General features: G+C 38.0%; 1 long non-coding RNA gene across 1 annotated transcript in view; it reads left to right on the top strand.

Moving 5' to 3' along the window:
• Positions 1–10,121: 10,121 nt before the first annotated feature.
• LOC109368827 overlaps positions 10,122–23,364 on the top strand; it is a 44,463-nt gene continuing 31,220 nt past the window's right edge. The window contains exon 1 of the long non-coding RNA XR_004160515.1: positions 10,122–10,746. This is a non-coding gene — a long non-coding RNA (uncharacterized LOC109368827). The remainder of the gene's footprint in view (positions 10,747–23,364) is intronic.

Here is a 23,364-nt window from a genome sequence, read left to right as displayed (position 1 = left end):
TTGTGTTGCTTTTGTAATGCTGCAGTCCTTCTTTAAAACAACAGAAAGTATATTTCCACCTGGAGTTTTGCATTTAAGTGAAAAATCTTTCCCCTTTTATATTTTCTGCTTTGTTCAGCAGTAAAATGCCAGTGACATTAACTAGATAAATATTGTGATCACATGAGCAAAATGTTTGTTTCTGGTAAAAAAAGTGCTGTTTAGGTAGAATCAATCTGAAATATTAAAATGTATTTATTTAAAATAAAAAGTTGTAAGGATATATTATGCTTAGAAGAAATATTCTTTGTATCACAGAGTGATCTATAACTCATAATGAAACCTATAGTAAGGAGCAAATGCTGTAAATAATTATATTTCAGCTATATTTTAAGGACTGATGCTTTGAAACAGTGCTAAGACAAGGTTCTTTAGCTGAAATAGATTTCTTCACTACTGTACATCTCTAAATGATGGGAATAAAAAACAAGACAGTAGTCTTCATCAGCTGTAATATCATATTAGAAAGTCTATGAAAATCTGAATTGCAGACCAAGTGCACAGGCAGGGAGATACTGTCTTCTTAAAAGAGAGACACTGTGCCAAGTTCACAGATCCAGTGGGTTAAAAACTGAATATAGCATCTGCCTACTATCAAAACTTCTACTAATTATTTTTTGCATGTTCCAGTATGTGCCTTTGGGAGGACATAATAACTTAAAAATAAAAAAGCTATGTTATCACTTTTAAGCCAGCCAAATCTAAACAGATCAATGTTCAGTTTTAATTGTTCTCTTTTCTGTTGTTCATCTTAGGCATGTTGGTGATACAATGCTTATTAATGACTACAGTGATCAGTGGTGTACTGAATGTCTGAGCAGCATAGCAGAAAAATTTCCTGTTTCTCATCCATTTCCAATAATAAATATGTTGTTCACAAGTGAAATGTAAAAGGACTGTTGAAAACCATGAAGCCCAATTTGTAATAAAATCTAATAAAATTATAGAAAAGGAGGAGAAGGAAAAAGACAGAGGAAACAACTTATACTCCCTACAGAATTGTTTGAACTGGTCAGCTTAGTATCAATAGATTTATTAACCCATTTGAGCCTAAAGTTCTGTTAACAGTACATTCAGGTAAATCTAGGTGTACTGGAGGAGGAAATCAACATCTTATCTGGAATTTCTCAGTGTTTAGTAGTAGTTGCCTCTGAAGCTCTGAGTTTATGCATTCAGCAGATGCTATTCAACAGTCAAATTAAGGTGTGAACAGTGATCTGTATCAACAGTCAAATTAAGGTGTGAACAGTGATCTGTATTAAACTTTCCTCAAGGAACATATATCCAAGCACTCTGTAGCCATCAGGATTGGTTACATTGCTTCTCCCTCTACTTCTCCTGCCCTAGGAAGCTGTTTCTTGTCTCCATTTCCTTACAGAAATCTCCATTCTCTCTGTCTTCTTTTGGCTTTACTGAGGAAATGAAAGAGAGAAAGAAAAATATTTCTTATTTGCAATTCTACTTTAGCTTTTTTCACAAATGTTAATTTTTATAAATGTCAGTCAGTCAATGCTTGTGTTGCTTAGACTTTTTTTTTTTTTTTTTTGCTACTTTTGAGTAAAGGATGCCTTTAGTTTTCTCTTAAATAATGTGTAGAGTATTATCAGTTTGACAATATGCTCTTCTGCTTTGTGTTTTCAAATACATGACAGATTATCTGTTTCACATAGATCTTTTCTTCTACTCTTCATTAACTTTAATGACTGCTTATTTCTACCATATATCCTATAAGGATATATGTAAATTTCTGAGTGGTATTTCATTTTCCTTCTTCCTTGAATCTTTAACTTTTATTTAAAAACATTTAAGAACTGGTGCCACATTTTCCTGTATTTGTTATCTAGAGGTATTCCTTATTCTTTAAAGCATTTTACTCAGAGTTAACTGATTCTGTTAACTCTTTTATTCAAATCATTTAGGGGCAAAGGATGGCAGTTTTCCAAGGCTTGAATGATTTTTTTTTTTTTTTAATGTCTAAAAAATATTTATATGCTCTTGAGAGGTTTACCACTCTTCCACACTTGCAATCTCTACCTGAAGAGGATGTACTAACTCAGCATACTTGGCTATGCTTCTGTGCCATGACAACCTTGAGCTCAGTCATTCTGCTTGAACTTTCATTCCCAAACTATTGGAAGGCTTCCTGAACAGCTCCACCTGAGATATATCTTAAAATTTGTCTGTTCTGTGTGTGGTCACTATGAATATAAAACCCAAGTACTGCAGTCCCAGTGATTTTTTCTTGCATTTTCCTTAATAATAAGAAAGTAAGTGTTATTCCCATTTCACATACAGCTCTTCATGCTTCAGTTTATAATCAGCCCATTCTTTTGGTGGATGACACATGTCAACACAGATATTCATTTCTTCAACTTACATCCTCACTGCTGAAGTCTTCGGTTACTGTTCTGCCTGTACAGTTTCTATCTTAACTTTAAAAAGATCATTTTTTAAAACAGGCATTCATACAGCCCAAATTCTCAAGTTTTTAGACGAAGTGTGGTTAGAAATCGTTGCACAAAATTCGTATGAGTTTGAGTCCTTCTACTTTGTTTTATTTTATATCTATATGTGTGCTGGGTTTTTTTTTTTTTTTTTTTTTTTTTCTCTTGTCTTACATATATGGACTTTCTGTGTCTATTGAAGCAACATTCAAAAACATTAATATTGTATCTGAGATGCCTGCTGAGTGTTTTTGACACAGCCTGGGAGGGGCACATATGTTAGTAATGATATCTCCAGCTGCTGTTAAATAAATCATAATGCCATCTTAAAAACATTGACAAAATAGAACCAGATTCCATATTGAACGCTGGCCAATGTTTCACATGAATGTCTTTTGCAGAAATTCCTGGGCACCTGTTATAAGACTCTTCACTTTTAATTAAAAGATATCCATAAGTATTTTTATTAAATACCTAAGCACAAGTGGCCATCTCTTTTTGTCTTTGGTTTCTTTCCTGTGTAAAATAATCTGCCAGGCATTGTAATCTGTGCAAAACGTGTGGCTTGAGGGTCAGGTTGAAGTGGGGAACCTAACATGAAAAAAATGATGTACAATTCTGAAGCTGTGCTTGTATATCCAGTGCATACAATGCCTCCTTCAAATGCAGGCACTTTTGTTTTATTTTGTTTCAATCTGCATCAACTGTAGTCCTGTTATTTCCTGCTGAAACCTGAGTATATGAGGGAAAAAGCACTAAAAACAATACAATTAAAGAATGAAAACATGTACTGAAAAGGATTTTTAAATAACTACACTTGCATATTCTTCACTTTAATGTCTCAATCTGAAATCAAATTCCTTCACCGTGAAGGTTGTTCTGTTATTTTTCTGGTTTTTTTTTTGTTCTGTGACAAACAGGTAGGCTTCTGCCTGCTGCTTAAATCTTTATTATGACGCTTTTTTTGTATTTTGTGTGCTTTTCACCTGTGTTACCCATCTTTAATTTTCTCTAAGGGAAACTGCACAGCTACGAAAATTACCAGCAGCTTGAGTATTCAAATTCATTGAGCACTTTTTATAGACAGTTCTCTGTTTTCCTTCAGCACTTTGCTTTCTTGGGAGAATTTACTTGACAACTTAGAAATAGTTTTTATAGTCTCTTTAAGAAATATGACTTTTGGACAATTTTTCCCTATGTCAGTGAACTGTGCAGATCACAGTCTTTTTTTCAGCACAGGTTTGGAGACAGATATGTCCTCTCTTCCTGCTCTATGCTGTCCTTTGGAACAGGGCCTTCATATTGTTTTAGCCTAATAGCAAACACTGGTAAAGTAATGCTAGCTGTCTTAAGAAGGTAAAATGAGTGAAGATCTTAGGATATTCAGACTATGGAGATAAGCTGATGTTGTATATAAAAATTTTTTAAACTTCCAACATAATTCTCCCTAAGACAAAGATTTATGAAGCTGAAAGACAAATAGAAGTACATTTTTAATGTCGACAAAACAAGCTACATAGCTATTACCTGCAAGGAAACAGTCTGTAATACAAGAAGTATATTTAGACCATTGACTCTTCTGTACAGTGGCAGAAGTAGAATCACAGAACCAAGTACGATATGTATTCAGTGGCAACCAATGCTGCTAACATTAAACTACAATTTTCAGTGCATAAGTCTACTGTTGTGCTGAAATTCTGTATTATGAGAGCTACTAAAAGATGGAATTAGAGAAGCAGTGCAGCACAATTGAGTGTTGACCTATACTCACTCCTGAAGGTGGCTGATTCACAAAGTTGTTAGGAAAATTTATTTATCAGTAGTTTTTAAGAGACAAAGGATACTTGATCAGGAAAACATAATCTAGCAGAAATTAGCATGTACTTGTCACTAGCCAATGGAGTGCTATTATGAAATCATTCCAACATATCTTACATCAGAGCTGGTATTTCATACATCTGTTAAGTTAAGCTCTGTAGAGAACACTGCCAAACCAGAAGGCTCTGTGTTCCTTATGTTGAACATGCTGTATTTATTGCCTAACACTTTGAAGAAACTGTTAAAAAACTGTTTATGCAAAGAGAATCCCTGAAATTGTGCCAAGGTTAATGTTAGTGTGGGTTATAGACCATTCCAGAGCCCATAGGACTAGAAAGCCTGCCCAAGGGCATAGGAAGGGTGTAGCATATTTTGGAATGGATTAATATGATAAGGAATGTAATGTAATTACTGAATACTGAAGAGTAACAAAGCATTTTAAATTAAAGATAGGACTTACATTTTTTTCTCTAGTTGAAACATATGCAGAGGAAAGACAACTTTTTCAAAAAAACTTTCTTCTTCTAACCTTGTACTGTAAGCGATTATTCTTCGTGAATATTGCATATTTTAGAACCTTGTTCTCTTCATTAATCTCTTTTCTTGTGGTAAAGTCCTTAAAAGCCAACACTTTAAATGTGAGCTCACTTAACATCCGTTAATGGAAGTGTATGTATATTGATAGTGTAACATAAAATGAGTCTAGAGTTAAATTTAAAGTGACTATTAAAATTGTTCCATGTAATAAATAAAAAAGGGGAGTAAAAACTGTCTGGGGCATTGTCATATACAAAGTACGCAAAACATCTCATCTGCTCTCTGGCATTAACCCAGCTGAGACCTAGCTACCATGTAAAAAACAGATTAAACTAACATCCATCAAGGTGAAAGGTAATTATTGCTTGTGTCAGACAACACCTGTTTTTGCAGCATTCCTCAACTCAGTTAAACTAGAGACATGCTGAAGCTTTCCACTGAATTTTACATTTGACAGTTCCCTGAGGCAATTGCGTCTGCAAAACACCTTAAACACCTTCACCTCTTCCTTTGTTTACATTTTGGGTAGATTAAAAATGTTGAAATACTAAACAGAAAATTTAAAATGAAGCAGAAAATCCAACAGCAGACAAGACAATGATGGACATTTGCTGAAAAGAGTCTACATAAAGATCTGTTGAAAGCATTTATTTTAGAATGAACTGTTTACCTTACTCACGTGAATAATTTCACTTACCTCACTGGAAGTTTGTAAGATGGAAAGACAGTGCCTAAAAAATGCCATCATGCACTCTTGCTATCTTTAACTGCACTACATAGGTTGTAAAGTAAAATGTTCATCCTGTGTGTTATCTGTATTACAGGCCCAAGGCTTCGCAATGAAGTCGTGCTTCAGATGTCCCAAAACAGTCTAGGGCTCATGGATCAAAGTGCATTCTGTTATGTGACAAGGAATGATACATATACTTGCTATAGCTTTTTATAGGTCAGCTCACAGAGGGATTCGGTGTCTTTTCTGTTTGGTTTTGCCTTTTTATGCAGTGTTGGATAAAGTTTGATTTTGTGATTGCAATATCAGCAGATGTCTTTTGAAACAGACTTCTTTTGAAATACAGTTTATTTTTGCTGTAAATGGATAAAAATAAGTTGAGAACTCTAGGTCATCAGCTACTCTGCAAGTAACAACCGAACTTGACCAGGTTAAATACTGAAAAGTCCAATGCAGACTGCTTATATCAAAAAGGGTCTTTTAATGGAATTGGAGTTTGGATTATAGCTGGTAGAAAGGCCAGGTGGTGATTGTGCAAAATGATATCCCATACATGAATTTGACTATAGGAGAAGTGCAGCCTCTGGTAGAAAATGCACATGGAGCCGAGAGGGATTGGAAGTGGACAGGAATACATATAATGGAGTACCACTCATCCCATTAAAAACAAAACTGCCAGCACATGGTAATCTATGGCAAAACTGTGTTCAAAGGGTGAAGAAAGCCTCTCTGCAAAAATGTGGTTCCCAAGAGAGAAGCACAGAGTACACAGAACAGAATGCACTGAGGTCACAGATGTGATATTTATTGGGGCAATAGCTCCAGAAGCAGCACAGCATGCCTCATTGCAAAAGGAGGCAGCAGTTAACAGTGATTGGTACTAGATGTTTTTAATGACACAGTACTTCTAAAGCCTGCACACAGATTTGAAAACAATCATAATCAGATGGAAAGATGTGAAACAGATAAAATATATACGCCTTAAATGAAGAGGTGCTGCTGCGAACAAGGGTAGGCAGTTGCACTACTACTGATAAAGTTTTAAGAACACCTTGTGGGAAACATTCACTAAAAGACCAGGTAGAGGTAATACTGAGTCTATTTCAATTAGTCTTAAGGATTTTATCAGAGAGCATGTTAGGGCAAGGGCAGTGTTGATGCCATCCACAAAGAAGAGGGCTTGAAGAGACTGCAGTATCACCTTTTCTTTTTGAAATTAATTTGGGGTATGGACCTTGGTCAGCAGAGTACATCCTTAAATGAGTATCTATACTCCTAGTAGAATTGAGAGAGCAGCAAACATAACAAAATCAACAGAGGAGACCACAAATTCATTAAAATGAAAGGGTATCTGTCAAAAAATAAAAACACACACAAAAAAACAACCCCAAAAACAAAACTTAGTAATCTGTATCAATCCCTGAGTTTTTGTTAAGCTTGAAATACAAGAAAAGTATTAAGTGCTGATGGAGGAAGGACAGTTAGTGACACAAGCGCAAACATTTCATACAAAGGATGCTCTACAAGAACCCATGGTCTTAAAATAGATGACAGGATGGCCAAGATACGTACATTTCAAAATATTTTAGAAAGATCAACACATCAATTTCCAGAAACTTCAGAATTGTGGATGGACAGAGACCCAAACCTGATGTGTCAATACAGTAACTAGAGGCAGGAGTTAAGAGTATGCAAACAGTATGACGTGTGCCTGTGGAAAGTGTTTTGGAGACAATGCATCAATAGAGGATGAGGTCAGTGGAGAAAGCTGTCAATTATTTGAGCTGGAAATCTACATTGCTGGGAGCTGTATTAACAATACAGCTGGTACTGATTACATAAAAGCAGTACAGGAAATACCAGAAACAGAAGATAGAAAATGTCCTTTGGCTTAAATATATGAAAAATACTTCTTTGTAGTTACAGTGACAACTGTGGATGGTCTAGAGCATTGCTTTACATTTATTTTAATGTACCAATTCTGTGTTTTGAATAATGTGTTTAGAGAATGATTCTGTTACATTGAACCTAACTAAATAAAAGGTGCAATTGATGATTAGGGAAGTGCAGTGAGATCAGTGTGAGGAACCAAATAATTAGGTCCTATATGATGTTTTTGGGCATTTTATTTTTCAGTCAAATCTGAGTACAGACCTAACATGCATACTTTCAAATCCCAGACATAAAAAAACCCACCATTGTCACGGTTATGAAACATAATAATAGTCTTAGCCCTGAGTTTATAGCTTAGAACTGAGTGCCAAGTCTATATTTCTATCTGTGTTAACGCTTTAACCTCTACTACTGTCTGAAATTATTGAAAACTGGTAGAAAAAAAACAGATCCCAACAGCCAACTTGAGGAACAAATCATTACAATTAGCTGCCAAAGAGGAGATGATCACAGCTGGATCCACGTTGAAGGAACTGGCCCACTGATCATGTGCATCAGCTGAATCCCATGTAACAAACCCTCACTCGTTTGTCTGCATACCACGTACTTGAGTTGGTACCAGTGTTGAACATGGCACTACATTTATCTTACAGATTTTTTCTGATCCACAGCTTCCAGATACCTGCACAGCTAAAACCTTTTTTATAAAACTCACAGCCTCTCATATCTCAGTTCTAGGGTACCTTTCTGTCTGGTTTTCACAATTCAGTTTTTCCATGTTCATTTCCATTCAGAAAGACAGCTAAAACCTTTATTTTCCTACCCTGTTATTTCACTCATCTCTCTCTCAGAGTCATTCTCTCTGTAGTGTAAGTCAGCGTAAATGATTTGTCTGTGAAGGAGTTTCGTAGCTTTATCTGAGCTTCTCATTCAGCATCTAAAGGTCGACTCCTATTTTTAACCCATTAATAATGCCAGTATCTATTTTCCACTTGTTACATTTTCAAAAGAGCACCATAGTGCTTTCATCCATATATTTGGCAGAAGCATCATTAAGAACTTCTTTAGAAGTGCAATCTATTTATCTTCAGATACAATGCCTACACAAAAATTGCCATCAACAGACCACTTGGGGTCCTGAGACGCCTGCTCCTCAAACTGATGAGTATTGCTCTGGTGTTCTGTTGAAAAGCTCTCTCTGTAATTTGTTCCCTTTTATGTAACAGTAAAGCTCTTCGGGGCAGGGGGTTTCTTCTGTGTTTATGCAACATTATTAGGACCAACAGATAACAGATGCCAACAGATAATTAATTAATAAAACAGCATTAAAAAGTATGACTCCCAGAAGCCAGGGAGTTACAACCAGTAAGTGGAAGACTTAACACGATCAGCTAGCTATCGTGAAATACTGATCTTTCTTTAGTACCAAGCAGAGAGTCTGTGTGTGATTACACACATCATGTCTGAAAATGGACTTTAAAAAAGCCTATAGCATTGCTCCAAACACCATACTCTGCATGTTCCCATGTATTTGGCCTCTGCTAAATCCTAAATTTCAGTGGCACTGCTTCCTTCTAAACTTTCTCCCTCCTAATCTCTTAAAAATGCATGCATCAACACAGCAGTCTAACAAGCCATTTTAGGGGCTGATTTGATTGATGTTTCTGTAATAGGTTGCCAGTACAAGTCCTACAACAAATTAGAAAGAAATGGGAAAGCAGCAGCACACACAGGATCTACAGAGCAAGGGTCAACTTCCTAAGTCTCACAGAGGGTTCAATGTTTCAGTTGGGAAGTGGGTTTGATATACTGTTCTGAACTTCCCAGAAGGAAGACAAGGGAATATGAAGGATTAAACACATATTGGTCATCGTTGCAAAGGTAACAGCAGCCTCAGGGGGCTGGCAGCAAAATATTTCCTGTGCATTATTGTTCCAGAGTAACTCTCCCTGCTTAGGTGCCAACAGTGCCTTCCTCTCCACCATCAGCCTGGATGAACCTCACAGAGGGGCTGGGCTATGGGGGCTATGTCAGGGTGTTCTGCAGGGACAGGCCCCGCCTGGAGTATTGCATGCAGTTCTGGAACCCCCAAAAAAGGACATGGAGTTGTTGGAGCAGGTCCAGAGGAGGGCCACGAAGATGTGCAGAGGACTGGAGCATCTCCCTGCAAGGACAGGCTGAAAGAACTGGGGCTGTTCAGCATGGAGAAGAGAAGGCTCTAAGGAAACTTTAAAGCAGCCTTCCAGTACCTGAAGGAGGCCTACAGAAAAGCTGGAGAGGGACTTTTTATAAGGGCATGTAGTGACAGGATGAGGGAAAATGGTTTTAAACTGGAAGAGGGTAGGCTTAGACTATTTATAAGGAAGAAATTCTTTACTGTGAGTTGGGGAGACACTGGAACAGATTGCCCAAAGAGGTGTGAATGTCCTCTCCCTGGAAGCATTCAAAGTCAGGATGGATAGGGCTGTAAGCAACCTGGTCTAGAGGGAGGTATCTCTGCCTACAGCAGGGGGTTGGGACAAGATGGTCTTAAAGGTCCCTTCCAACCCAAGCTGCTCAATGATTCTGTGAATGTCAGCTGGTGGAGAAGGGTAACTTCATCCCTTGTAAAATTCAGCAGGTTGTGAATTCTCTGCTGCATGGGGGGTACATAGAAACAATGAACAATTCAACTGGTTTATTTATTTATTTTCAAAATACAATGACTATGGGAGCATACAGAATGTTCTTGCTGTAGGTCAGACCTCCTACATGGAATCTCACCGGGTTGTTGGCCTTGGAACAGTGACCCAGTGCCTCACTGTCTGTGTCTTCGTGTACTTTAGGACACCGTGGCACACGGGTGGGTCCCAAAACCAAAAAAAATACTAAGAAAAAGCAGCTGCCATCACTGATGGGGCTCCCTGGCTAACGAGAGGGCCGGATTCCAGCTGGATTCCACTGCCAGGTGCGATGTCCTTTTGCAGAACACACGCCCACGCGCCGCACCGTCCCTGCTCGCGGCGGGAGGTTCTGGTGGGAGTGCGGCCGTTAGTGACGTAAATGAGGGCAGCGCGTGGCGGGCGGGCCGTGCGCAGGTGCTCGCAGCAGGTGCGGGCGGACAGCGATGCACCGTCACCTCTGCCACCGGGCTTGGGGCCGTGCCGACGGGAGGGCTTCCTCTGCTGCAGGCGTCGCCAGGCTCTGGCTCTAAATAAGCGACTGCCTCCTCTTCGCAAGCGCAGTTTGCGCGGTTTTGGTCTCCTTGGGAAGTGACGTAAGAAGACGGTGGAACTGCTAACCCAGGTACGAGACGCTCGCGGGTCTGTTTGTAGTTAAGCGGCTCTGCGGTTGGCTCTGGGCGCCGGTTGCTTATCGTTATTTGCATCTGCATAACCCGTTAATTGCTTGATCTGGAGCTCGGCAACTCCCAGGGTGCGGCCCCGGAGGGTGCAGCCGCTCGTTGGTGCCGAGCGGTGCCTGCATCGCACCTGTGCGGCCGAGCGGCGGAGCTGGGGCCGCCCGCGCGGCTGCGGGGTCAGACCTGCCTGAGGATGAAGTGGATGGCTTGGAAGCACAGCTATGCCATTTAGGCTTTGGTGCTAAATTCTGGAAAATAAAGTACTATCAAATGTCTTTAAGCTTTAGGAGCTTTCTGGTACTCGAATTTGTTATTCTGTCATTGTTCAGCTGAGTGGAAAGATGGGTAACATCGTTATTAAGCTTTGTTGCAGAGGTAACACGAAATGTAGTGTTGGTGATTGTTACAGCTGCAGTAAGTGAATAATTACAGTAAGTAAAATCTGGGTTGCTTTTTTCACTCTTTTCAACGGAAAGAAGTACTGAGTGGCTGTAGTCCTACAGATCCTTGTGCAGTATTGTAATTTTCACAGGCAACTTACAAAAAGCTGAGCAGTTGCAGGGCTTTATCACTCATCTAATGATATGATGCTGCAAGGCTTGTTTGAATCCTACATAGTATGCAGTTATGGCTTAAGGTGGTCAGAAATCTTTGTCATCTGTATGTGCTGGTGAGTTATGAAACTGAACTTGAAGTATGGGACATCTTGCAGGGTTTTCAAAATAATTTTTAAAACCTCAAAACACTTTCCAAGTTGTGTCAGCTAATAGGTCTGAAGTTGATAAAGCACGAATTGAGACTGTTCTAGAATTTTTAGTAACTCTTAAGAAGAGATCATAGCAGTTGTGTGCAAGCAGGCTGAAATTTAGGGTCTGTAAGGAGCATCACTAAGAACCTTAAATGCTCTGTGTTCTCTTCCTGGTTCCTCCCCCGCCATTTTTATTTTTCTTAAGGATATAAGTGTGAGATAAGTCAGGAATGACTGTGACAACCTTCTTCCTTTTGAGGGGAAAAAAGATTTCAGCATCTCCATAATAAAGAGAATTCAGCATGAACATAAAAATGAAATTGCAATGCAGGCAGCCAAGTGAATTCATGTGTGCAGAGTATATGCATTTTAACTAACTTTATCTGTGAACTCCCAGCCCTGGAGCCTATTTGAAATAAGATAGGAAGCTTCAGTCTTGTCACAAATGCAGCTACAACTTGTCCTGGGGAAGCCTTCGTAATGGGGTCAGGTAAAGTTCAATGAACCACCAAACCAGCGCTATTTCAGAAATGCTAAGGTGCTCTTTCCACTGATCTCTCCACTCTCTCTGGCTGTTATTAAACTGGTAGTTTTTACAACATCAATAAAGAACTTTCCTACCCAATTGCCCCAGACAAAGGCCTGAAAGCTAGGTTTAAACTATGAAAACTTTGTGTTAGGTTCATTTAGATTGTTTTGCTGTGTCAAATACTCACTTGAGTTCAAAAGTTCACATGAACCATGAACTTTGTCATTTCACAGCAGGCAGTTCTACAAATACAACCTGAAAGTGAAAAAACTCAGAATATTTAGGGTGCATTTGTTGTTGCGTATGGAACATGCTTGGAGTTCTGTGTTTGCAAAGTTCTGTCTGATTTAAAGAAATTTTTAAACTCTTTAAAAGAAGGAAAAAAAAACTAAACACAAGCCAAATAATTCCTTGATCCCTGACCTTTTAGGCTTTCAAACCAACACACATTCAGTGTCTAATCATTACTGCACAAACTAAATCCAGCTAATCTTCTTAATAAATTGTGAAGTCTTGTATGTCTCATGGTTTCAGTGATGGCTTTTCTCCCCGACTGGAACACTGTGGAATATCAAAACAAATGGGTCATGGCTTCACATATTTGTTTAAGGCTTGAATCTATGTCATCTCATGATATGGTCTTGAGTTGAGCAGGTTTTACAAGTGTGTGTGAAGTAGAAGACCATTAGGAATGAAAAAGCAGTCAATGCAGTTTTCACCTATTTATTAGATAAAAACAGGTCGGCAAAAACAGTTTGTGCAGAGCTGCTTCTTAAATGTGGAAACTTAGCTGACCGAGGAGCCTGTAATAAATTCAGCCTCTTTTCCACGAAAAGGAATTCTTTATGCCTACTCTCCTTGTATCTAGTAGGTCTGGAGACTCAATCTATCAGGAATAAGCAGCGTTTTATTTCAGACTTAAATCTGACATTAAAAACTACTGCTTTAAATCTGTCATCCTCGACTGTTAAGAAATTGTGATTCAGAGAATTGCTATGTCTGTTTTAAATAAATAATTAATCCATGACATCTGAACTATGCTTTTTTATTATCACACGTATTTTGTGACTTCTACATTAGGAAAAAGCTCAAATTTTTGAAGTTCTCTTTATGCTGTGTAAAGAACTGGGACCTTGTTTTGAGGGCTTGTCTTATAATTACACGCTCTTGGAAACCCTCATCTAAGGAAAATATCAACTAACTATAGATTTTTGTTTGTTTTGTTAAATTTGCTACATTTGGTCACTGTATGAGGCACATGTTCTTTGCAGAAGGAATCGTTTGATTGTTCAAAATAATTGATCTCTATTGTGTAACTCAGCAAAGAACAGACAAACATAAGGAAGAAATTAAGTCGTCCTTTGTGAAAAACAAAGATGGAAGAATGAGGAAATGTCACATTTGGCGGACATCTGCAGTAGTTCAAAATTTATGGTGCTAAACCAATAGTGGTAGTTGAGATTGTGATCGAGCTGGTGATGTGAGTTGTGATTGTTGCTAAGATCACAACTCTACCTCCTGCCTCTTGATTCTGTTAAGTGGAAAAAAGTATTTGTTGTAAGAAAGCATTCGTTATCTTGGGCAGTTCTGTTTCATTAGAAAAGGCTGCAGTATCTTAATGGCATGCACCTATTCCAGGAGTTGGTAGTGCTTATCTTATGGGGCTAGCTCTGCTGCAGTGTGAGCTTTCCTCCTGCTTCCAGGATGTTGTGGGATTAAGCTAACGAAGGAAAAGCTGATTTTTCCAGAACGTGCGTCTCACTGGCAATAGCTTCTTATTAGGGCTAGTGAGAAGTATTATATACCACATACTTGTCTAATTGTAACCAACCTAATTCATGCATATGTGTGTAAGACTCCTCAGTTCTTTGTGCTGGGTAAAAATCACAGTGGTAATAAAAGCCTTAAGAATTTCGGGTGTAGGTAAGGCTGTGACTTCTGTTCTCTTTTCCAGCACTTGTGCAGATGGATTGGGCTGTAGCAGAGTTATTGCACATAAGGGCTGTGGGCTATGTTGCTACCATGATTTGGTTAGCGAGTGACCCTAAAAACTGTGAGACACCCTAGCATCAGAGAAATCTCAGAGACAGCTTTAATCCAGTTGGGCATTCTGAAAGCTCTCTGTGCGTCTGCATAGGGATACAATATATGTACAGTGTCCCTGAAGTGCTGTATAACTTGAGCTGGAGATAATTTCTGTTGTATTGCAAAACTATGCATTGCAAAACAAAGTCCTGTATAAATGTCTGAATGAAGGTAGTTAGCTAATGCTGAGACAGCTGTTCTTTCCATCTAGTCACTGACATTGGTACAGGTGAAGACATAGGAAGGGAAAGTTATTTTTCTCCTATTCTGAACCTGGCCAGTGGTTTTAAACATCACCTTCTATTTAGGAAGCTGTGTTTTATCTGAAGAACATTCTGCTGAACCAGGCTGCAGAACTAACAATGTTTATGCAATTAAGGATTTTAAATTTGATTAAAATAGGCAATGAAATTTAGTGAGAGCAGTATTTTTCTACTTGCAGATATCTCTTGCGTAAACAGATGTTCAAGGTCTAATTCACTGTGGTAGATCCTAACAGGTGAAAACTTCTTAATAGGTCTCCTGTTTTTATTATCACTTCTCCTAAATGTTTCAGGAATGCATTTAATGTATTATGGAGTTACAGTTAGAAAACTGAAAAAACTCACTTTTTTGTTAGAAATTTCTTTCTATAGGTACCTTGGTCCTCTGTAAGACAAATAAAAAATGATAGACACAAGATTCCTTATTAAACCTACATGAAAAAGGTGAAATTCATCTAGTACGAATCCACAAATTAGACTATGGTAATTTCTTGTATTCTTTTGACTGAAATATTATTCGTGGCAAATACAATCAGTCTTTTCTTTCAGGTTGTTGTTAACTGGAGTCATCAAATTATTTGGTGAATTGAAATAATTCTAGAGTTAGAGAAAGTGACTGACCTGGGACTGTATTCCTTGTGAATGCTTGGATTACTAGAACTTTTCTAATTATTTACTACATTTATTATTTAACAAATGCAACAGATGTGATATGTTAATTGTAATTTTATGAATCTTTTTTAAATTTTGATGTACAGGCAGTGTATCAACATAAAAAGAAAGCATGATTCCTGTTTCAAGAAATACTGAAGTTCTGGTTTGTCAGTTTAGGCACCTAAAATACTGTCCCGTCTTCTCAAGCTTCTTTGGACTTGAATTGTTGGACAGAAAGCTTGAAACTTTCAAAAGCTTGGAAGTTTCTGAAATTAACCTCTTACTGTCTGTTTAGGCATATTTGGTGAAAAGAGTTTTCAGTGGTGTTTTGGCCTTTTGGCTCTGCTTGCAAAGTAAGTAAGATTGAAAAATCATTAGGGTTATTTCAGAAACATTCTGTTTGGACTTTGTGTAAAAGCATTTAAAATATTTTTGGATGACCGTGGTGGAAAAATTGTACATTTTTTTTTTCCAAAGTGGTTGAACCATCACTAACTCAGTGCAGTATTACCTATATAATACAGTAGAAGTTTTAAGCTTCTTTTTGAAACAGTGTCCTTTAAGTGTCACTAGATCAACTAGTCTTTTAGGGTTTGACTTAAAGTAAGTGCTGAACAGTAGAGAAGCTGAGGTTGGCAGTGAGACCACAGAGAAGGCAGTGGTGCACTTGGTTACTGTGTTAATAGAAAGCTCACCAAAAGATGCACTTAGAAGTCTGAGAATAATGCAGTAGTATTGGTGCCCTCCCAAGAGGGAACAGGCAAGTGGCAAATTGCAGTTCCAATGTATATGTTTGTAGTCAAACCTTGTATGGGCAAAGACAGCTGCTGTTGGTGTGCAGGTGCGTGGAAATGTTTCTTCTAGTGACTTGTGGAAGTGTTTGCCTTTAATGGAAGTGTTTACATACACAGCAGTTTCCCTGTGAATGGCAAGGAACAACATAATCGAAACAGTGGAAAGAGCAGAATGATAATATACATTGTAATAGTTGCAGCAAGGAGTTTGTCTTGTTTTTGTCTGTCTTCTGTATTCTCCAGTGTGCTCTCTGACATCCTGTTAGGGATACTGTCAGGAGAGGTCTTTGCTTTGACCTTACAAAACAGTTGCCATTTTCCTGCTAAATGAGAGCCCCTCCCAGCAGGTTAGCCATGAATTTACATAGTTCCATCTTTCATCTCCTCCTCCTTCTCAGATCAGATAACTCACCAAATTGTGGTTAGCGAGTCTACTTCTTTGGATTGTTTGCTGGCTGCAAAGCTCCATTGCCTTGGCCTTCAGCACTCCTGTCCTTCAGCCACTTACTCAACTTATACCCTCTGTTTCCCTGTTCTTTTTGAAACATAATTCCACTGCTAAAAACATTATTTTTATCTCCATTTTCTCATGGCTAGATGAAAATGAGGAACTGTCAGTACTGGCTTCACAGCCCGTAAACGAATCTGTGCTATTGCTAGTTTTCACCACGTTTTTGGGGGAAGTTGTACTGTTGTAGGAGGCTGCTCCTGTGCAGCTGTCTGAGCTCACGCAGTAAAGTGACACTCATTGCTGTATGTTTCCATCTTGGTAGGCCATGAATGCTGCTGGCCTGTCGTGTGCCCTGGGAGGCTATCCCACTCCAGCACAAACTGCGGAGGCTTACCTGTTTTGCTGTATTGAGAATGCTAGAGCCTTGTCAGGTCATCCACCGCTGCAGGTTTCTGATATGGCCAGCCTTGATCACTGAATCAATAGGTATATCTGTACAAGTGGCAGCAATCCTACGTGTGCAGACTGACACATTTTGTTTGCCTAAAAAGAAAGTTTATTTCCAGGCTTTATTGCAGCTGTGGAAAAAACTTAATATAGATCCACTGCCTCAGGTGTCTTTGTGCATTTCACTGCCACTTTATATAGGCAGTTCATTTATTAAGGTCTCTAAAGGATAGCTTAAGAGACTCAAAGCAGTGTTCATTTGGGTAGACCTTTGTCTCTGGCAGAGGTCCTGCTCTGAAATCGTTTGTGATAATCAGATCCCTTGAATCCTTCTCCAAGTCAGAGGCTTGAGATTCTCAGGATTTTGTGAGAATTGTCCCTACTTGCAGTCATGTCTGGTAAGTATGCTAAGCTGCCTGCAGGTACTTGCTTACTGGTGTGTTTAGAGTAGGCTCAGCCATCCCCGAGGTTTAGCTGAGATGTTGTTTTAGAACTGAGTGTTCTGTTATGTGAATGGGCCTTGAAATTTCAGAAGGGGATAAAATAACTGTGAGAGCCCTTTAAATAGTTGCATTTTTCCAGTGTAGTCAGTGATATGTGACATTGCTAAGAACTTCTTGCAGAGAAGTGTGGTGGGAATAGGAAGAAGAGAAGCAGCTACTTAGTTTCAAAATAAATTCATCATATATACAACCTCTCTTTGGATAAATCCATTATATTCAGAAAAGAACTTTGATTCTACTAACATACTAAGGTTTTACATCTTATATACAAATATTGTTGAAACAACTTCATATATATACATATATATGTTTGGGAACAAATATTTTAATGAATAGCTTTTCTTCCACTGTCAACTTTTGTATACAAATCCTGTCCTTACCTGTCTTTATGCTTGTCTTCTGAAGCTTTTTCTTGGATTGATAGTGAGCAGTGTTAAATGCCCACTTTCATCTTCCAACCAGAAATGAAAGATTATGCAGTGACACCTTATTAATCTATGTGGAGTGAGTATCTTTTGACTTTAAATATTGTTTATTATATAGGTCAAATGTATTGTGAAAGATAGTATTCGTTTCCGAAACAAAGGAACACCTGTGTGTCATTTGCTAAAATCCCTGTGCTGTAAATTCTGTAAACTCGGGTTCTGCAAGTGTTTGCTTTTTAATGTTCTGAATAAACTTATCAATCTTCATAGGAGTTGCTGCTTTGGTTAGTTATAACATCAGGAAGACCGCTAATATGTTTCCAACTTAAGACAGTGTTTTTCATGCAGTACTTTCACAGTTTGTTTTAAATCCCAAATCCAGTCCAAGGAAATAATTTTATTTAAATGATTCACTGCACAATATGTAGATGGCTGTTTCACGTAGTTCACAATTCATGGCTGACACTGATGATCTCCTCAGCCTATATATAACTGTGCAGACATCTGACCTTTTTGACGTTCTTGTGTTCTCTAAAAGTATAAAGTTGTGGCTGGTAAATCTGAAACTTTGTGGTCATGCTAGAGAATCAGGATCTGTTCTAAGTTCAAGTGATGCTGTACTTATTTCCCTTGTTTGTATTCTGTGTGCATCTAGAAAGCACTAATTTTTCTTTAAAAAGAATCTCTTTTACCTGCAGTCTTATCTATTCACTTTCATATTAGCCTCCTAAATACCACTGCTACTTCAGCTGTTCCATGAATATAGGAAATATAATTCTTTTAAAAATACTATTTTAGTGGAATGGCTTTCTGTTATAAAAACACACAGAAAGCACAGCTGAGGAGAGACAGAACAGAGGAAATCTCATTTTTATGCTACCTCACATTGGGATCTGGTTAGCTTCTGACACAAGTGTGCTCTGAGCAATCTTGTATTACTGCTGGTGGGTTAGTGTGTGGTCTAGGATAAATGCAGTATATGATAGCCTTGAGACTCATCTTCTATATAGAAAATTCTGTGGGTTTTTTTTTTTTTTCTTTTCAATCTCAGATTTCTGTAAGGATGTTGTTATGGCAGCAGAGTAGCAATAATCATTTTTGGAAGAAAAGCACTTTTACCTGTCAAAGAGTGTACAAGTACAGGACCTGCAATGTACTCACTGTTTCCTTGGGAATATTTGATCTCCTTGTACTGATGTGTCTGTGATGTGTGGGTTTTAGAAGAACCATAGAAGACCAGGATTTTTCAGATGGTTTATTATTTAGAACCATGCTGTGTTATTAAAGTTAGGATTGTAATGCAGTGAAAAGACTGGATTCCTGAGCAATATGAAAACCTTGGAAATCAGGCCTGACTGCTTAGAGAAGAGGGCAGAAGGAAAAGGTAAAATCAAGAGTTGATGAGAAATTATTTGGCATGGGAGGATGTATTCATCACGTGTTAATGGCACTTTCAAATAACAATCTACCTTTTAGATGTTCTTGCATCTGTGATCTCTGTTCTGAAAAATCTCTTGCATTCTTTCATCTTACAGCTGGAATATTGAATAAGTGACCTTTTCTGACTCAGATACATTGTTGTCTCTGACCTCTTCAAATCGTGGTTTCACCTTTGTTGCTGCCAGATGCTTGACTACCTTCCATCTTCCATTTCTTTACACCTCAAAAACTGTCCTTCACTGCTAGCCGAGCCTTTCCTGTTGGTCTGTTACAGAGCTGCTTTTCTCACTACTTGCGTCTCAGATAATTATAATTGACTGGCATTTACATTTTATTCCACTTTAGGAAAGCAACTTCCATATGGAAAACACATTTTATTTGATGCTTGTTTTATCCAGGAGCTGATCTTAGTCATAACTGTTTCTCATTCAGGGTTGCTGCTTTTCTTTCTGTATTTTCCAGCTGGACTGTTTGAGGCATAGGAGGTCAAGTGACTCGTCCCAGACTGAGTCAGTGCTGTGATTTTGGACTAAACCCAGTATCCTAATAGCTCTGTCTTCTCCTCTGACCATCGCTAGACCATGCAGCATCTCTGAAAGGCTTGGTTTTATAGAAGAAAAGAAATTAGGAACACAGAGTTTGAATCATTAATTCCCAGAATGTAGCCATTGAGCCTTACTCAAATTACAATGAAAACATGTTTTTGTAAGTAAATAAACCATGTTACGGCTTTTTTAGGTTTTGAATTTGTCTCTTTTGTGCTGACTTAAGTCCACAGTACTGATAAAATGTTTTTTATCACCAACTAATACAGCAGAATAAGCATGAAGGGACAGAAATCTATAAGTATTTGGCCTGTCATCATGATTTAATGTATTTTGGGCAGTCTGACTCCTGTAGCTGCATGCAATTGTAATTGGGTAACTTAATTTGAGCATACTACTGTTGAAAGTCTGAAGGTCAAACCCTCTTCTTTATCTGTGATATACACCGTGTTTTTTCAGAGGTGCCTTCTGGAATGCTTAGGCTTCAGAGACCATGGTTAAAACACTTTGCTTTCTGGGCAGCTCCACAAGGTGACAGAGTGCTCCTCAATTTAAATGAAGTACGATAAAGGTGAAGAGAGGTTGGTGCAAGAGTATCTGCTAAATTGGGTCTCCTATCTAAAGATTTTAGACTTGAGTTATGAGGAAGGATAAAATTATGTTGCTTATGCTTTAAAGGACTTTTAGTTATTGTTGCCTGGTTGTTTGTTTTTGTTTTGTTTTAAAGGAAACTGAATACAAGAATGACTTGTTCACAACATCATTGTAATTCCACAAGATAGAATTTCAAAGAATTCATCCCATGGAGACTTGTGGCAGAGTTTTTATGCTGACAGCACTATAAGTGCCACTCAGTAAAAAAGTAATTTGCAGACATAAATCCTTTTGCTGATGTCCCATGAAGTCTTTTTCTGCTTTATTGTTGTGTTTCTTTATTTTCCTCTCCGCATCCTCTGGCTCTTCATCGTGGTTTCCAGTCTGAGCTTGTAGATGTGCAAAATAACGGTTTCCCATCAAGTCTTAAGTCTTTGTTCTTGAGTGTGATAGTGCCAGGCATTGTCATCTGCATGTCTTGATGGGGCAAAGTTATTCCTCTTTTCCTAATCTTATTTCAGGCAGCAATGGTACAATTGCACTGAAACTGTCCGAGAGTTTGTCCTGGGGCAGTTAAGAGGAATGGGAGCATTCAGATTAATCAGCTGAGGATCTGCAAAATTAGAGGCAGTTGATAATGTGATGTGAAATATTGTATATCCTTAGCTTATTTGGAATCAGCCATGAATAGAGTGAAGCTGCCAATGGTGAGTTGGCTCTGCAAGACCCACCGTTATGTTGTTAGTATGGCTATGGGGCTGAGCTCTAAAGGAAAACATCAGAACTTGGCTAACAGACAGTTAGATTTTGCAGGTACCTGGCTTTGCCACTGTATATCTTGTTTTCTTTTGAATAACATGCAGACCCCTGGCTACTTCCCTCTGCTTTATTACCTCATATGATTAGGGCTAAATTTGCTTTTAGTCTAAAATAAATCTCTCATCAACACTTTGATTTTCATTTCTGTATTACTATAAGCCATTGATAACAGCACTCCTGATAATGCATTATATAGTCTTTTGTAAGATCTTTAAACTACAGGAGCTCATCTGGTTTTGAAAATACCTACATGTGATCGTCATACTGCTTTTGGTCAACTAAGATCACTTCTGTTATCTAGTTCTTATGTAAAATGTTTTTGATGCTCAGAATTGATTCTGAACTGGTGTTTATCTTTCTTTAGGAGCTCTGCTCAGTAGAAGATCTAAGACCCTTTCACCATATACACAAATTATCCACTATATTTTAACTTTAAATTTTAAATTTAAATTTATTTTGTAAGTCTCTGACAGAGGGGAGTACAGTTAGTACTCCAACTAGTACATCTCTAGAAGCAATCATTAAAGAGGTCTAGTGTCATTTAATTTTGACTTGAAAAAAAATGGGCACGTAAGAGATGGCATTTACATACTGTAAGATTCCAAGGGAAATAATTCAAGTTTAGCAATTCTTGTAAGATGTCTGCTCTTTGAAACTCATGGAAATTCATATTCTCATGAATTTTTCAACCAACTAGCAGACTAGAACTAGAGCAGATCTGTCTAGTGTTGATTTCTAACTGTAGTCAGAGCAATTGGTTCAGTATTGGGCAACTTCAAGAATACTGGGTTTCATATCTGAAATCCTTTAGTCTGCTGAAGTATTAGGCTGAGGCAGAAATACGTAGTTGAGGTTCTGACTATAGCTCCTGTCTAACAAGCTTTCCATAATCATGTGTACACATAACTTTTTTCTTTCTTAAACTAATTTTGTTTACCAGCTGACACCTGTTGTGGAATATAAACATAGGGTGAGGAAGCATTGTATGTTGTGGGGATTTGGGAAGGGAGAGTGTTGGGGTGTTGGTTCTGTTTGGACTTATTCTGCTTAAACTTAAATTTGAGCTCAGGAGGTAAAAAGTTTCCAAAGTGTATCTCTCTTGGATTTCTTTCTTTTTTTTTTTTTTAGGCATAAGTACTTACGAAATGGGGAATGTCTGGTTCAATGCTTAATCTCAATTTAGAAAATACCAGTTTGTTATTGCTCAGTCTTTATGGTGAAAAGAAAATATTTTATCTTCCGATGCTGTCTATTGTTTTTCCTGCATTTGAAACTTTTCTGAAGTAGTGGAACAGGAACAGTACATACTTTGTAAATATAGTGAATGTGTTATGTAAGCACTGGATTTTTTTTTAGCTCTGTAACTGTGAAATGAATAGTTTTAGTGCTCGATCTGTCTGGAAAGCTGAGCTAAGTAGCAACATACGGTTCCGCTTACTTTACTGTGGGACCACAGTATGCGAACTTGCAGCATAAACTGTTGCATTCAAATGAGAGAAAATGAGAAGGAGGGAGGCTTGCCTGGTTTTTCACCTGCTGCTATGAACTTCTGACTTCACAGAATTTGTATAAAGCCTGGAAAAGCATTAAAGTTTAACAGCTACTGGTCCTTCATCAAATCATTTGTAACAAGTAGTGCATAGAATACTAGTTGCTCCCTTGAGTTTTTTATGTGCAACACAAAAGCAAAGTTTTACTTTTGCTGTTTCATGTATTGCTTTTTCTTCTATTTAATAAAAATTTACTGAACGCTTTGTAAGATCTGCTGTTCAACATACATTGCCAGCCTCCTACAATTGTAGCTGGTAAGGAGAGTAAAAATGTTTCACTGCTTTTATTTTTATTTTGTTGTGTTTTCTTTCTGTTTCTCTTCTCCTTTCTCCTTCTTTCTGCATTTTACAGCCCCTTTATTGTCATTAACACTTAACATTGACATTTTTCCTTCCTCCACAGTACCTTACAAACTGAGCAAATAATTTTTATATGAACAGAAAATAAAGCTATGCATTAGATGCTGCTCTTAGCTCTTTGAATCTCCACAGTCCCATCTATTTGTTCAAAAAACCTCGCTACTGATGTTAGATGCTGAACACAGGAACAGGTAGTTTGCATCGGGGCTTGCCTTATAGTTGCAATAAGTTAGTGGTGTTAGAAAGGAAGGAAAAGCTCTGACCCATATTACAGTTCCTTTAATTAGTAGGTATAACTTTTATTATGGTCATCACTGAATTTTGGTTTTGGGTTGATGGTTTTTTTTTTTTGCTTT

The sequence above is a fragment of the Meleagris gallopavo genome, chromosome 8 (genome assembly GCF_000146605.3).
Source record: "Meleagris gallopavo isolate NT-WF06-2002-E0010 breed Aviagen turkey brand Nicholas breeding stock chromosome 8, Turkey_5.1, whole genome shotgun sequence".
NCBI classification, from domain to species: Eukaryota; Metazoa; Chordata; class Aves; order Galliformes; family Phasianidae; genus Meleagris; species Meleagris gallopavo.
Note: the sequence above shows the minus strand (reverse complement) of the source record. Positions and strands in the feature narration are given on the sequence as shown.